Source organism: Rhinolophus sinicus, linkage group LG10 (genome assembly GCF_036562045.2).
Source record: "Rhinolophus sinicus isolate RSC01 linkage group LG10, ASM3656204v1, whole genome shotgun sequence".
In the NCBI taxonomy this organism is placed as follows: Eukaryota; Metazoa; Chordata; class Mammalia; order Chiroptera; family Rhinolophidae; genus Rhinolophus; species Rhinolophus sinicus.
The window spans coordinates 9,947,478-9,964,180 of NC_133759.1; the positions used below are offsets into that span (position 1 = coordinate 9,947,478).

Below are 16,703 nucleotides of genomic sequence, written 5' to 3' on the forward strand. Positions count from 1 at the left end.
CTACAGTCCATGTGGGTATGTGATATATTTGACCTGGGAAGGACAGAATGTTTGACTGTACATAACCACCCCCCACATCCAGGCCAGATAATGTCTGTCTAAAATTATTGAACTATATAAATCTATATTTAATGACATCCCTAAAATCACAGTGAGCCATGTACAACTTTTGGGTTTGGAGAAAGTATACTGCGATCCAACAACTGCAGTGACCCAGCAGTGAATGACAGTGGGATGGCGAAAGCCCTGTGGTTTCCAGTGGGTGACAGCTCTGATCAGCCCTACCTTAGGCACTTCTTTAGTAGAAGGTGTGGTTTTCATGCCAATGTGGGTATCTAGGCCTGCTGGTAAGCCTGGACAATTGCTCATTTGATTGTTTAAAATCCTAAATTACCTGATAGATGGCTGGGGTCTAATGTCAGTGTACTTCAGGTCTTTTATCCTTAACTATAGCAATCACAGTGCCCAAGGGCAGCCCCCAGGCATCTTTTCCTGGTTTGGAAGAAGGAGAGAGTCGAGCTTGAGAAAGTGCTAAAAGGTTACTGCAGGTTAAAGGCTGTGTGTCAGCTTCTAATCAGTGAGTGAGTGGTAAGCCCATCTACCCCAGGGCAGAGATGAGAACACATGTGAGCAGACGCCCTATTCACCAATAACTCTTCCCCCAGGGCCAGAAGCAAGGTGCTTAAAAAGGGGCTGGAGGGAAAACCTCCTCACATTCCAGGTGATGCTGCAGGCTTTAAACGAAGCAGTGTTAACTTTGGGTTTCATGAGAATAGGCTTTGGGGGTCCATGAACCACCCCAAATCAAATGTAAGATTCTGTGTGCATTTTTCTGGTGAACCTGTGTTTTCCCAGATTCCCAGAGGGGTTTGTGAAACCAGAAATGGTTAAAATCATAATTCTGCTTGGAGGTCATGGAAAGAATCATGGTCCTCAGACTAGGGGAGAGAATGGAAGCTTTTTCTTCATCGACTTTTCTCTTGCTCTGAAAAGTGCGGTGCCTCTGCCCACTGCTTTTGGTTGCCAACATATGTGGGTGGCTGTGGTCGGGTAACCCAACAAGCTTAGATGGTTTGGTTTAACGCTAACGAGTGGTGAGTTGAGTTTTTAAGTGGAGGAATGTCACTGGCTCTAACACTGGTTGCTGGCGAAAATATTTGACTGCTCCCCCTGCCCCAGGCATGGATGTGAGTCAGTTTTAGCCTCACAACAAACCTAGGGATGTGACTATTATCCTCACCTGAGGTGACGAAAAGATGGCAGGATTCAGTCTGCTCTGCTATCATTCAAGTCCAGTGGAGTGTCTCCTCTCCAGAGAGGGTCTAGAATGCAAAGAAAATAGGTTCCCCCGCTACATAAACTCCCCTTCCTCCTCTCCAATGAGTTTAAAGAAAAAAAAAAAAGAAAAAAAAAGGAGCTTTTGAGTTCTTCCTAGTTGCCACTAGATGGTGATGTGCCAAAGGCTATTTTATGCCAGACGCTCACAGCCAAGGAAAGCACGTAAATGTTACCCTGGAGTGTAAAAATGGGCCTAATTGAAAGAGTGAGCTGGGAACCTCTCTTGATGTTCAGCCCCCACCCTCGCCACCTTGCCCCACAACAATTCAAAGTGCATGTTTCACATTTTGTCTAAGTAACGTCTCACTTAGGTAATGCATCCTCTCTCCCTTTGTCCCCTGGCATAATTCTGTGTTTTTCATTTGCAGAGGACCTGCGATGGGTGTGACCCCTGCGTCCTCAGCAAGCTGTCGAAGTTTTGCAGTGACGGTAAGTCATTTTATGTTGATATCTTTACAAAGTGCTTCTGTGCACAGATTCTAATGCCTTGAAGTCGAGATACACAGGAATGCCGAGCCCGCAAGTGTGCGTTGAAACATTTTATTGCTGAAGCCAGTAATGAGATAAGAACGTGATGACTCTACCTTTTCCTCTATCACGTTACTTTGTTCTCTTAAATGAAATCCGACTTGCGTATTCCCTGCTGTTATCAGTTGCTTTCAGACACCTTCCCAAATGTAGGCAAACAATCAGAATGTATTTTATATTATTGGGAGCTGACCCTTTCCAAGCTATATGTGAGTACTACCATGAGATCAAAGCAACCTCATTCAATTACGAGTTTTGCTTTAAGTAGTTGTACAATTTTAATGGCTGTTGCTATTTCCACGGGGCCTTAAATGTATTTTTATTGTACCCTTTCCAGCAGTTAGACACTGAGATGAGTCTCTAGTCTAAAGAGCCTCATTTAAAAATCATATATAATTCACGTACTAAATGGCTAACCTGGAACTGTGCCTCTTCTCCCTTATATAGGAATTTAAAACAATAGGATTATTAAGGGGTCAGATCTTCTTCTGTCTTCTATGTGCCTGATGAAAATGTCCTCTAACCTTGAGCTGTTTATTTCTAGAAGAGAACTAAAGGCCAAGTATGAATCATTGCATGTGAGGTGTGTTCAGGGTGCTTTGCAATTCCTTTATAGATCCAGAGCAAGTGTTTTTAGTTAATGGAAGACAGTCTTAGTAATTCTACCATTTCTGTTTTGAGGCTCCCATGAACAGCAGTGGGTTATCAGATTACTGTTTCCAACAAACTTTCCTTTGAAACACATAGACAAGCACTGTTATGACAGGCTTGCCTCTACCAGAAAACAGACACCATCCCATTTTGCAAGTGCCACAATGACTATCAAAGTGCTTTCTTTAACTGAGTGTACTTTTATTTACTATGTCTGCAAAGTAAACTGTGCCTTTGGACTTCCTATAAACAATCCTTAACATCGTCTTTGTATGCTCATCAAACAGACTCCTAATAGCATCTACTTTCAGACTTCTGTCTTCCAGCATGTTTTCTCTTTGTGTTGTTTCCTTGCAGTTGCTGAATTGAACATGGCCGCATGATTTTTCCCCTTGCCCCTAAAATCCACTCCCATTCTACCCCAGGCTTTCTAATGCACTTAATATGTATGAATCCTTCAATATACAGTGGGATATATTCCAATTTACATAAGCAGTTGCATATATGATCTCAATCTTTCTACTCAAGTTTAAGATGTATTCACAGCTTTGTGGATATATCTCACTCATGGCATTTAGTTGCAGTGTGGTGTTCTAGAGTATTCATCTACCACACTTTCCTTATCTGATCCTGCAGTGATGGTCACTGTATCAGTTAAGGTTGTATTAGCTAATGGATCAAGCGTGATAAATTTATTATTAGGAATATCAAAGCAGTTATTTCTGATAGCAGGCATCTCACTTCTAAAGCAGGGCTTTGAGGACCCAGGCACCTCTTTTGTGGCTCTGTGATCTTCAGAACAAGGTTTCCAGTAACGATAAGGAAGGGAAGAGAGGACTGAGGATTGCAGCTGGGAGGATTTTCTGGGCCATACCTAGAGGGATGCAGAACACCTCTAGTCATATTCCATTGATCAGAGTTTGGTCACAGGCCACACCTAATGCCAGGGATTCTGAAAAGCTATTGTCAATGAGACTGCTTCTTAAACTTCAATTTTTAAATTGGCATATAGATATACAATTGATTCCCCCTCGCCAATGTTGACCTGACAGATTCACCTTTTAGTTCTAGTAATTGACATAGATTTTAAAAAATTTCTTCATAAACCATCATGTCATCTCTGACTAGAGAAAATTCGACTTCTTCCTTTCTGATCATTATGGCTTTTCTTTTTCTTGCCTTCTTGCGGTGGCTATAATTTCTAGTGCAACGTTGAAGAGAAATGGTGACAGTGGATAGCCTTGCTTTGTCACTGACTGTGGGAGGAAAGCTTTCATCATTTCATCATTGAGTAGGATGTTAGCTGTAGGTATTTTGTTGATGCCTTTTATCAGATTGAGAAATTCCCTTCCATTCTTAGTTTGCTGAGTTTTCTTTTTTATAATGAATTGGTGTAGAATTTAGGTAAATGCTTTTTCTGCATCTATTGAAATAATCCTGTGATTATTTCCTTTATTAACATGGGGAATTGTATTGATTAGTTTTCAAATCTTAAACCAACTTCTCATTCTGGGCATAAACCTCACATGTTCACAATGTATTAATTTGTTAATATTTTTGCATGTATGTTCATGAGATATAATTGGTCTGCAGTATTCTTTTCTTGTGTTGCCTTTGTTTAGTGGTGGTATTAGGGAAATGCTGGCTTTATACAATAAGTTGGGAAGTGTTTGCTGCTCCTCCTTTTTCTGAAAAAGTTGGTGTTTTTTTCTTGAATGAATGATAGAATATGCTAATGAAACCATCTGGGCCTGGAGTCTTGTTTGTGAGAAGGACTTTGATAATATTTAATTTCTTTAATAGATATATAGGCAATCAAATTTCTTATTTCCTTTTCTATCAACTTTGTATTTTTCATGGAATTTGTCCATTTTGTCTAAATTGTTTATTGTCATCAAGTTATTTATGTTTGCTTATCCTTTTAATTATCTTTCATTCCTACTGGTAATCTGTGTTCTTTTTATTTTCTTGATTAGTATCGGTAGGAGTTTATTAATTTTGTTAATCTTTTATTAGAACTAACTTTTCATCTTAATTCTATTTTTGCATTTTCTCAAATTGTGTTTATTATTGTCTACTAATTTTCTCTATTTCATCAATTCTCTTATTTATAGTCTACTTGTTTTTGTTTTACTTTGATGTTTTTTCTAGCAATTCAGCATGGAACTTTAGATTATTGATTTAAGAGCTTTCTTCTTTTCTAAAACATTTGTAGCTACAATTTTCTAAGCCTCAAAGCCTTCTGAACCTCTAAGCCCTGTTTTACCTGCATGCTACACATCTTAATATGCTTTGTTTTAATTATAAATCAGTTCAAAATATTTTCTGATTTTCTCTGATTTCTTCTTTGATTTGTTAGGAATGTGTTAATTTCCAGATTGTTTTTCTAGATATCTATTTTTCTTTTTTTCTTTTTGACCTCCTTCACCCATTTCACCCACCCCCTACACCCCCACCCCCTGCCTCTGACAATTACTAATCTGTTTTCTGTAGCTATGAGCTTGTTTCTTTTTTGCTTATTATTTTTCTTTTTAGATTCCATATATAAATAGTATCATCCAGTATTTGTTTTTCTCTGTACGACTTATTCACTTAGCATAATACCCTCACAGTCCACCCATGTCGTTACAAATGGCAAGATTTCATTCTTTTTTATGGCTGAATAATATTCCATTGTGTGTGTGTCTGTATGTGTGTGTGTGCGTGTATGCCACATTTTATTTATTTATTGATGGACACTTAGATTCGTTCCATGACTTGACTACTTGACTATAGGTGCATGGCACAAATAAACACGGAGGTATATCTCTTTTTGAATAAGTGTTTTCATTTTTTTAATTTTATAAATACCCCTAAGTAGAATTGCTGGATCATATGGTAGTTCTACTTTTAATTTTTTTTGAGGAAACTCCATACTGTTTTCCATAGTGGCTGCACCAATTCACATTCCTACCAACAGTGCACAAGGGTTCCCTTTTCTCTGTATCCTCACCAACACTTGTGATTTCTTATATTTTCGATAATAGTCATTCTAGTAGGTCTGAGGTTCTTTCAGCCCTTTGTGTAAAAGATGCTATTACACTGACTTTTTGCCTCCATTGTTTCTGATGAGAAGCCAACAATAATTCCTAATTTTGCTCCTATGTGTAAAGTTTCCCTTTTGTCAGGCTTCTTTCAAGATTTTGTTTTTATCTTTGGTTTTTAGCAGGTGACTATGAAGTGCCTAGGGTGTGGTTTGTTTCAGTTTTTCCTGCTTAGGACCCACTAAGCTTTTCCAATATCTAAATTCACCTTTCCTACCAAATTTGGAAATTTGGACTATTATTTCTTTAAATATTTTATGCTCTGTCTCTGTCTTCCCTCTTTTTGGGAGCTCCAATTGTGCCTATATTAGATCTTTTGATATTTGACCACAGGTCATCTTTTTTTACCTGTCGTCTCAAAGATGCAATTAAACCTGCCTAATGAAATTCTGAACTCTTTGATGGCCAAATCCTCCTAAAACACTACTCTTACCAGGTAGTTCTTTTAAGAATCTAAAGTTTGCATTTTGTTATATATAAATTATACCTCAAGAAAATAAAATACTACACTGTTTCCCTGTTGCCTACTAAATGCAGACCAAGTACCTTGGCACGCAAAGATTTCTACAAGTTATGTATAATGCTTATATGTGCAAAAAAAAAAAATGCTGTATGGATATACAAGAGACTGATAACATTGGTTTCCTCTGGGGATGGGAACCAAGGAGTTGTGAAACAGGCATGGGAGGGACACTTTTCAACGTTTACACTAGAAATTAGACTGTATTTATTCCAACAATGGCAATCCGCTAAAGCATACAATCCTGTCCCCATTTCTGATTGGTTGTCTCTCCCATTCCTGAACAGCACATTTGTTCTTCAGTCTGGTCATCGCAGCTCCCCCTGCCCACCACATGCTCCTTTCCCTTAATATGCACCCAAGACCTTAACCTGCCTTCAAGATCCAACTTGCAGCTCTGTTTATGAAGCATTCTGTATTGGGATTCTGTCTTTTGCAAGGTTCAGCCTTTGCCCAAAAAGGGTACAGGGGGAGTTGATGGAGGGACTTGATGTCCCTTGGTACTCCCCAGCTTTTGTACCTACCTCTCTTTACATGCTGTTTTTGTTCTCCCAGGTTCCCTGTACAGAGAGGAAGCTGGAACCCAAGTTGCAGGCAGCTCCAGACTTTAATTTTTGATAGCCATATGGTCAGAAAGGAAAAAGAACTTCTCCTTGACAACTCAGTAAGAAGAATCCTAGGGAGGGACTGGTTGGCCTGAATTTGGTTGGGGCAAGGCCCCGTGACAAACCACTGAACAGCTTAGCCTGTGGCAGAATGACCAGAGCTATATGGCTGCAGGGATGGGGGAGCAATCCTCCAAAAGTTGAGGACAGGGGTGACTACTTTTGACAAAATATCAATACACGCTCTTTGTTCCTTCCTTAGCAACTGCCACTCCGACTGGCCTAGCTATGCTTACCATAGTACCTTTTGCATCATGTGTTGTGGAGCTGTTATACAGAGTGTACCTGGGTCCTTTAATGTCAGACATGGGATAATCTTCTCTCTAAATTTTAATCTTTGAGAAAACAAGGCTATAAGTGTTGAAAACACCAACAAATCCTGCACAGATACAAACAGAGGTGTTTGCTAATAATGAAAGCTAAAGTTGGACGCAAGGTGCTTTGATGTGCTGCAGTAGGGCTGCATAAGGAGCTCTCTCTGGGCAAAAGAACATGTGGACGGGAAGAGTGTGCTTGGGCTGAAGTTCAGGGTAACCATGACGGGCAGATTCCGACTCTAGCACTGGATGAGGCTGCTTCTTCCTGAGTTAGCACCACTTTTTGTCAGGGACAGTTCAGTCTATATTGAGACCACCTCATAACTTTTGTGTATGTAATGCATATATGGCACAGACCCAGTAATGCTATTTGAATGACATTCTTATCCTTGTAGAAAAAAAGTGCAGCAATTCCCCGAATAATGTCGTGTCATTCAAAGTTGTTTTGTTATAACATTGATGAGAAAAAGTCAATTCCCAGTGGGTCCACTCTCTGTGTGGCGTTTGCACGTAGTCTCCATGTCCGTGTGGGTTTTCTCTGGATATTCCAGTTTCCTCCCACTCCCAAAGATGAACACACGAGGTGAATGGCGTGTCTACGTCGTCCCAGTCTGAGTGAGTGTCCGAGTGTATGTGAGCGGCATCCTGTACAGGGCGGGTTCCTGCCTGGCTCCTGAGCTTGGGGAGAGGGTCCTCCCACCGTGGTCCTGACCTGGAATAAGTGGGTTGGAAAATAATAATCTTACTTGCTTCCATTAATCTTTCTTAAATGTATGTACGCATATAGCTTACTTTTATTTCCATGTTGAATATTAGAAGTGTTTTGGGTCTTTATTTAGAAGTTTAGTGATGTTTTGGTGACCATGGGAACTTACCTCTTGTTTGTATCAGTTAGCCTAGGGTCAAATCGGTTTCATGATACATCGTTTCACTTAAAGCTGCAGTTTCCAAGGACCTACCCACAACATTAGGGGGACCTGCTGTGTTGTAACAGCTCACCTTTGCTTAGTGGGCTGGAGAAAGAAGTCGGTTAACTGAGTAAGGTGTGTTTTAGACTTAAGGAAAATTCTTTGACACTGACAGAAGGTGTTTAGTGATTACTGCATCACTAGGAATGAAGAATAAAATTAATAGAAGCTTAAGCTTAGAAGAAATGAATGAACCCCAAACTCTTTACTTCATTCATAATTTGCTTTGACACTTTGTCAATGATAACATTTTCGGAGATACTGTTACATATTACAGCCAGAATTCTCCCCCAGGCTTTATGGTGCTACTGCTTTATATGCAGGCAATTTTGATAACTGGCATTTCCCAGGAGGATGAGGAGATGGTTCCCACTATTTGGAAACAATAACTTCAGGTAAACAGTTCTGGTAACTAGAAAAAGCTGAAACGTAAAGAAGAGCTTCAGGTTATCAGTGGAATAAATGCATCACGCGCACCTTTGCCAAGACAAACGTCATGGGTGAAGGCAGGCCCTCTGCTGCCGTCAAAGTGCCGAGGGACACCGACCCAGGCCTTCGCTCAGTCACATCTTTCCTGGCAGGTCCTCGAAGAAGCACCACACACAGGAATAATAGAAAAGGGGACAGCAGGATGCCACTTTAGCTGAGTCTATGACATAAACTCCTCAGGCCCCAATAGAGACTCTGAAAAAGCTGGGCAGGAGCCTGAGCCTCATGCTTAAGGCCCAGCTGGGTCTCTTCCTAAGACCAAAACCCAGATCTTGGGACCCCGGTCCTTCTGTCCAGCCTCATGGTCATGAACCCAAAGAAATGATGTGTAGGCTGCAGATGTGCCCAAGGAAGAGGCCAAACCAGCGGGATTGATGTGTTGCTTCTGTTAGTGATGTGGGCTTGTTCCAGAAATAACACTGACCGTGCCCAAACTTGGGTAACAGTCATTTTTAACAGACATGCAAGATGGTACTAACCTCTGAGGGCATGAAGTGCCATGAGAGAGGACGTAGCAGTGGGAGGGTACTGGACGTCTTACACAGCACGTCCCTTCCCTCAGCCTAGCCTGCGAGAGCGTGGAGTTCCCGGGCATCAGCACCTTCTGCTGGCAGGGCCATACCTGCCCTGGGGCTGCTCTTACTTCCTGGGGGGTGTCGGAGTGGGGCCTGTGGCAGCTCCCTCACAAGGCTGGATATACAATCCGAAGTTTGGGGGTTAGGGCCCCCTGGGGCAACCTTTGGCAAGTAGATAATAGAAGTGTATTACTAGTGTTTTTCACTTTGTCCTGGAGGTAGACAGTTCTGGGGTGCTCTTTCCTTGGGCTTCTCAGAAGGCTGACTCCCCAGTGGCCCACAGTGCTGACCAACTCAATGATGGCTTTCCCGCCTCCCTGTCTCACACTTCCCTTTCCCTCCCTGCTGCTTCCTGCGAGGCCTTGGTAAGTGAACCGCCTGCAGCTAGTTTTGTCCCAGCTCTGCTTTCAGGGAGCAGCACCAAGGCTGGAGGCCCCCGGAGGCACTTCATGCAAAGGCTGGATGAGTGTGGGCAACGTGGCTATGCGGTACCATTCTCTAGGTTTTATTAACAGGCGGTAGAGGCTTGCCCGGCCCTTTTCAGTTAGCTCCTTTGGACCATGGGTCTTCTGCGTCTGCCAGAGCAGCTCCTCCAGACATGTGCCCCAAACTTGAGATAGTTGTCACGGCTCAAACGGAAAGAACAACACACAAAACATGTACCCTAAGTAGCCAGAAATAGAGGGGACCCAGCAGGGGGAAAGGGTGCATCAAGCAGGTTCATAGCTGTTTTGGAAGATATTTATGTCTTTTTCTACTAAATAACTTTTCTTCCTCCGTCTTTTGGAGGTTGTTGAAAGTCAGGTTTTCGGTCGCAAGTCCTGACTCTGGCTAGCTTAAGCAGGAAAGAAAGTAATTTGCAGGAAATGTGAAAATCCAGATTTGGAGGTTCCACAGCCAAGAACAATAACCCAAATCACGTCACAGAACTGGGCCCCTGAAGGACACACAGTGACCTTGTGTACAACCTCTGCAGCACACCCTGAATCATGCAGCCACTTGGACCACTGCCCTGCGGCCATGGCTGGCATTTCCCTGGGGTGCTGAGTTGGACCCAGGGGCACTGCTCATCCTAGCAGAGCTGCAGAGCCCCTATAACTGGCCATCATTCTACACAAACAAAACAGACATCAGCCTGGGTGGCAAAACGAAGGGTAACCATTTGATCACATTTGAAGATCCCAGTTAATGTTACCACATGGCTTCTAACTAGGCTTGGTGAACCTCTGGACACCATGTCCCCTCATTTAATGGGAAGTTCCACGTTTCCCTATTCTGTACATTGGGGTTCTTGTAACTTTGTCTTTAGAATAAACTTAGAAACCACTGCTCTGTGGAAATGAGCGTCTTTAAGAGTCAGGGGGCCTTGGAATGGACATGTACAGGAGACGCCCGGAAATGTCTCTCCAGGTGTGTGGTCTGACCATGAAGGTCCGTCTGGAGACACCTCCAGATACGTTATTATTGAAAGTAATGTGACGGTCCATGGCCTCTGCTGACCACATGGCTAAGCTTCATGCTAACCAAACCATTTCCCACTCTGTAAAGTGCCTGTGGGAATTTTAAAGAGACAGGTTGCAGACAACACACCAGGGGACTGAAAGAAATGGACTCGCTGTAGCCGCATGATGCTAGGCTTACTCTGGGGACACGAAAGCTTTCTGTTTGTCTCCAAGCACAAGACAGAAATGAATTCTTCTCAGATCTTTCGCAATGATTCTAATTGCAAGTAGAATAAAGCCGGTGTGTACAACCACAGATTGGATTCTGTGGGAACAGATGGAGTTGGGAATGCAAATGGTTTCGGGAATTCCCCTTCCTTGAGGCACTGGAGCCGGGCTCAGCTCTGCTAACAATGACCTTCTCTAATAGCTGCATCCCACTCCATCCCCTGGGCCTTGAAGCAGCTCTGCCTGTGTCCAGTGTCATCAAGCTTCACATGAACTGGTCTCATTGGCCGTATGCCTTTTCCCCACATGTGTTCAGATCCTCCCAAGGGGCCAGGAGAGGAGCTGTCTCCATATCACCCTGCCCTGGTCAGCATTCTCTGCACTCGTCCCTTAACTGCTCACACCTCTTCCTCTTCCTACAGGTAGGAAGCAAAAGCCCCTCCATATCAGTGGATGGAAAGGGAGTCTGAAGGTGGCACAGAGGCTCTGCTCTGGCCATCAGCCCAGCTCACCCCATCCAAATAGCCAGTGACAAAGTCCATTGGCCACTCACTTTGTCCTTTTCTTAACACTTTGTGTCTTTTTTAAGGGCACTCATCAAGAGTTGCTCTTCCCCTGATACCACCAGCTCACAGTCAGTACTTCCCTGCTTTCTAGCTTCCAGATAAGGGAGTATAAAATCAAACTCAGTCCTCTGTGGATGCATGCTTTGTCACAAGATGAAAATGAAGAATTATCAGAGTGAAAGTGATGCAAATAGTTTCTTGAGAGAAAGCCCTGTGCCCGTTTAGTGGAGTCCTTTTAAGTCTTAGGATCCAAAGTGAATTTGTTTAGGACTGTAAAGTTTTCTAATGGGGATAGTTAGCAGAGGTGAAGCTGCTTATAATCCATGGTTTGGGGAAGTCACTGGCACTGTTCTGGAAGTACCCTCCTGTGGGCTATCTCCCAAGACGGAAGGGTACCTGTGGGCAAAGACTTAGGTACTGGAAGAAAGACCATGCAAAATCTCTCCATAGGGCACTGGATTCCAGGCTTTCCCAGTCCAGCTTCTCTCCTGGGTTCTAGGGTTTCCAGTTTGTACCCACTAGCTTCATAAGCCATGGAGAACAAATGCCAGGCATTGCAGGAGATGAAGTGTTGGATTAACTCTGCAATGCTCCAGTTGATAATCATTTCTGGCTTGTCCTTGGCGTGAGTGTGGAGCTAAGTGATTAATGGCTATTTTGAAAATCAGCAGGTGCCATAATACTCAGTTCCCAAATGACAGGGGGCAGATGCGAAGGCTCTAGGCAATTAAAAAAACAAAACAAAAAAACCCAGCAAATGTTCCCCCTTCTGTGTAAAAAATGAGTGGGAGAAAAGAGAAGTGACTTGCAAAGATTTGCTGCTCTTAAAAATTAGTCTTTACCTTAAATCACCCAATGCAAGTTCCTGTGCTGCCCAGCCTGTGGGGCTTCGGCTTGAAGCTGCCAGGAAGGAAGAGGGGGGCGAAGGGGGATGGAGAGTTGAGGGGAGAGAAAGAGGTGGGGAGGGAAAGAGAGGGAGAGGAAAAACGCACAAGAGCAAGAGAGAAGCTGCAGTCTTTTTATAACCTAGTCCTGGAGGTGAATGCCATCACTTCTGCTCTATGCTATTGATCACACACAGACCAATCCAGGTACAATGTAGAAGGGGACGACACAATGATGTGACTACCATGGGGTGGAAATATTGGGGGGCATCTTGGAAACTGCCTATCACAGTGACTATTGGCAGAGATGCTTAGGCTATAGTTCAGATGGTTCTTCTGACCTGGCTACCTTCACCTTTAGCGCCTCTGTAAGGGAGGGAATTTGAATCTCAGGGAAAATGCAATATTCTGTCACCTCAGTATGCTCCCTATATATCAGCTGTACTTTGCATTGTGGGCCTCACCTCCGTGCCTTTGCTGGCTGCCCCCAAGTTTGGCAGGCTTATACACACCTGCCGACAGGTCTGAATCACGTTCTTTGGGCAGTGTCTTAGACATGTCTCCTTTCTGAAAACCTTTTCTGACCTCCAGCTCGGGATTACCACTCTTCCTTCTGCATTTTAGGGCACTTCCTTGGTCTCAGTCCCTATTTGCTGTAACCTTCTCTGTGTCAATTCAGAGATCACAAACTGGCAGTATGTTTGCTGGATCTGTCCTAAAGATGTAATTTGACCTACACTTTTGTTAATTTGACTAAGTTGCCAATGTTTAAAAATGGAGGGATTTCATGTAATTTTGGGTTCTGGGTTGCACTAAAAAAATCGTATCTGATATCACCAGACTCACACATCCATGGAATAAAATTGGCCGGTGCTGAGCAAAAGCTGCCCCCTTCAGATGGGACCTGCTCTCTGCCGCCTGGGTCTGCCCACTTCAGTCTCCCTCGTTATCTATAAGACCTGTTTGGGACTCCTGGTTTCTTTTGTAGTACCTCACCTCTCATGGGCTGGTGGTCCTGGATGCTCTTCTTGTCCATTTAATGATTGCTCTGCACCCTGGGCTGGACTGGAGGCATTAGAAGAAAGTTAAAGCCATGTCATTTACATATTAAAAATGAGGAAGGGCCTTACTAAATAACTGGGCTGCTCATTTCACCCAGAATCCAAGGGCTGAGTAAGCAGTCTTCTGTGTGGTCAACAAGTCTTAATTTATAATTGGTTTATAGCTAATAATCCCAAGCAGTAATTTTCCTTGTTAGTCTGTCTTGATATACAGCAGTCGCCCTTATCCATGGACAATACGTTCCAAGAGCCCAGTGGATGCCTGAAACCGTGGATAGTACCGAACCCTATATATATATGAAGTGTGATCAAACAATACAATACAGTGAATGTTTAAATAAAAAAAATTATTACAGTAAGACACATTGTCATTAATCCCCCTCAAAATCCTCCCCTTTACTTCAAACACACTTATCCCATCGTTCTTGCCACTTTCTGAAGCAGTTCTGGGAAGTCCTCTTTTGTGAGTGTCTTTAGTTGTGTTGTTGTGGCTGCCTTGATGTCCTGAATCTGTTTGAAACATTTACCTTTCATGATCGTTTTGACTTTGGGGAAGAGCCAGAAGTCGCATGGTGCCAGATCCAGTGAATAAGGTGGATGAGGACACACGATAATGTTTTCATTTGACAGAAATTGCCGTACCAGAAACGATGTGTGACATGGAGCCTTTCCATTGTGATCACAAAATACGGGGAATGCTGCTGCCGAGTGCCATCCAATGGAAAGGCAGGGATCTTCAATTGAGGAAGCAGTGCGTGGAACCTTAGTAACAGTGTGTGACAAGTTTCAACTTGTCTGGGGCAGTCAGTCGGGTGTGAGTTACGGATAAGAGAAGGTGTGTTTTAAAGTGTGCCATAAATCATCTTCCATCATGATAATTCTCCATGTCACACATCACTTCTGGTGTACGACAATTTCTGTCAAAAACATTACGGTGTGTCCTCACCTACCTTATTCACCGGATCTGGCACCGTGAGATTTCTGGCTCTTCCCCAAAGTCAAAATAATTCAGGACATTGAGGCAGCCACGACAGTGCAGACAGTGCAGACAGTGCAGAAACTGCTTCAGAAAGTGGCAAGAATGATGGGAAAAGTGTGTTCGAAGTGAGAGGATTATTTTGAGGGGGATTAATGGCAATGTGTCTTTTCCTGTAATAACAATTTTAAAATTTTAAACATTCACCATATTTTTTGATCATACCTCATACTATTTCCCCCCCTATATATGCATGTCTATGATGATGTCTAATTTATAAATTTGGCGCAGTAAGAGATTAACAACAGTAATAAAATAGAACAATATACTGTAATGAAAGTTATGTGGATGACTTTGGGGCTATATATCAAGTAAAACAAGGATTATTTGAGCATAAGCATTGCAATACCAAGACAGTCGCTCTGATAACTGAGATGGCTACTAAGTGATGACCAGGAGGGGAGCATGTACAGCGTGTATATGCTGGACAAAGGGATGATTCACGTCCAGGGTAGGACAGCACGTGATGGCATGAAATTTCATCATGCTGCTTAGATAGAATGGTGCACAATTTAAAACTTATGAATTGTTTATTTCTGGAACTTTCCATTTTATATTTGTGGACCATGACCGACCAAGAGTAACTGAAACCATAGAAAGCGAAACCGTGGCTAAGGGGGGACTACTGTATACATTTTGTAGTTTGTTTGCAGTGGGGGCTGAAGAGATCCTTATTAGATGGAAATGCTTGTTCTTGCTATGAGAAGTTCAATTTCCTCTCCAATATGGATCTGATTTAGGAAAGCAAGTGCAAAGGCCCTGGGACAAGTGTGTGTGTGTGTGGGGGGTGTGGACGGGGGAAGTGAGGAAACTACTAGGAGATGAACTAGAGAGCTCATAGGAGGCTGGGGTGTGACTGCAGGTAATGGGAAGTGGTCAGACTCTGGGTTTGCTAAGGAATTGGCATTTGCATTGGCTCAATCTAAAGAAAGTCCCCAGTCCATTCTGCAGGATGGGATTGCACAGGGCTCCTGAAGCTCACCTTTGAGAGCACTCCCAGGAGAAGCTGAAAATACACCTTTGATTTCCGGTGCTTTCCTGTCACCCTCTTGTGGAGCCTGGGATCTGAGGCCTCAGGAAGCTCAGCAACTTGGCCCAGGTCGCAGGCAGCAGCCCCTAGATCCAGACCTGAGTGTCCAAAACGCAGAACTCATGCACTCTCTTGGGATGTCCTTTGTTTGTCCCAGAGGCTGCGCAGCATGGTCATACTCAGAGCCTCTGGGAGCAGAAGGGGCTCTTCCCTGTCCCTCGCTGGCTTTTCAGAGCAAGCTGGCAATTGTACAGTAACCCATTTTCTTGAGTCACAACCCTAAATTTCCTTCTGTCCCATTCTTTCTGTGCCTTCTGGTTTCTGCTGTGACATCCCTCTGACTAGAATGGCTCCAGTACAGAGCTGGTTTGACTTCGGAGGCTGTTTTGCAAAATTAAGAGTCTGCTTTGTCAGGGTTTCAAGGAACACCCCTGAGCCGGTTGTTTCATGCAATCCTGGGATACAACAAATGCTCCAAATAGGGTCACGCATGCCTGGCATTGCACAGCCACCCAGCAAGTGGCCATTTAATCTCAATTGCTCCCCACAGCGTGGGCCAATTAAAGAGGAAGCCAGCAGGGCAAGGATCATTGGCAAATCTTTTGAAGGAAGGAGACCCCAGGGCTGCCTTGCCAAGGGCTCTCCCCCTCCATTCACACACTGTGTGAGAATGCAAATCGTGGGGCAAGTTAGATCGAGGGCTGCCCCAGAAATGGGAACCGAGATGTACTACAGATGGCAGAGACACAGAATAGTATCCCCAGGGCTCGAAACTTCCAAAATGAGATTTACAGTTCTGGCCCGCCCTCTTTCGGGAGGAAACACCTGCTCCAGCAGCTTTGGGAACGGCCTCTGATTATGAACTTCTGTGCAGAGATCAGATTTTTGCAGCTAACTCGTGCCTGGTGTGAAATAAAAGCTATTTTGAGGCGGGAGGAATTCTCAACCTTTTCCTCTTTGCATTTTGTGTCCTGATTAATTTCTCTTTCATCCTTTATTTCCAAGTCTCCTTTCTTCCACAATTCTTCCTTCTTCAGCTTCCGTTCTATTCTACTCTCCTCTCTCAGTGTTGACCGCCTGTGCTTTGGAGACCAAACCAGGGCTTGCCAGTGGTTCCCAGCCCTATGTGCCCATCAGAATCACCAGAGGCCCCAAAATAGTTATGCCTGGACCACTTTCCAGACCATTTAAGTCAGAATCTCTAGCGACAGGGCCCTGGCATAGAAATAGAAATTTCCCAGCTTATTCTAATGAGCAGCCAAGGTTCAGAACCGCTGGCTACAGAAATGATGCTAAGAAGTAAGATAGATTTGACTGTCCTG

At 43.5% G+C, this 16,703-nt stretch overlaps 1 pseudogene; it reads left to right on the top strand.

Annotated features, from left to right (window-relative positions):
- Positions 1-16,703, top strand: part of LOC109443415 (tubulin beta chain) — a 29,685-nt pseudogene that overhangs the window by 3,325 nt on the left and 9,657 nt on the right.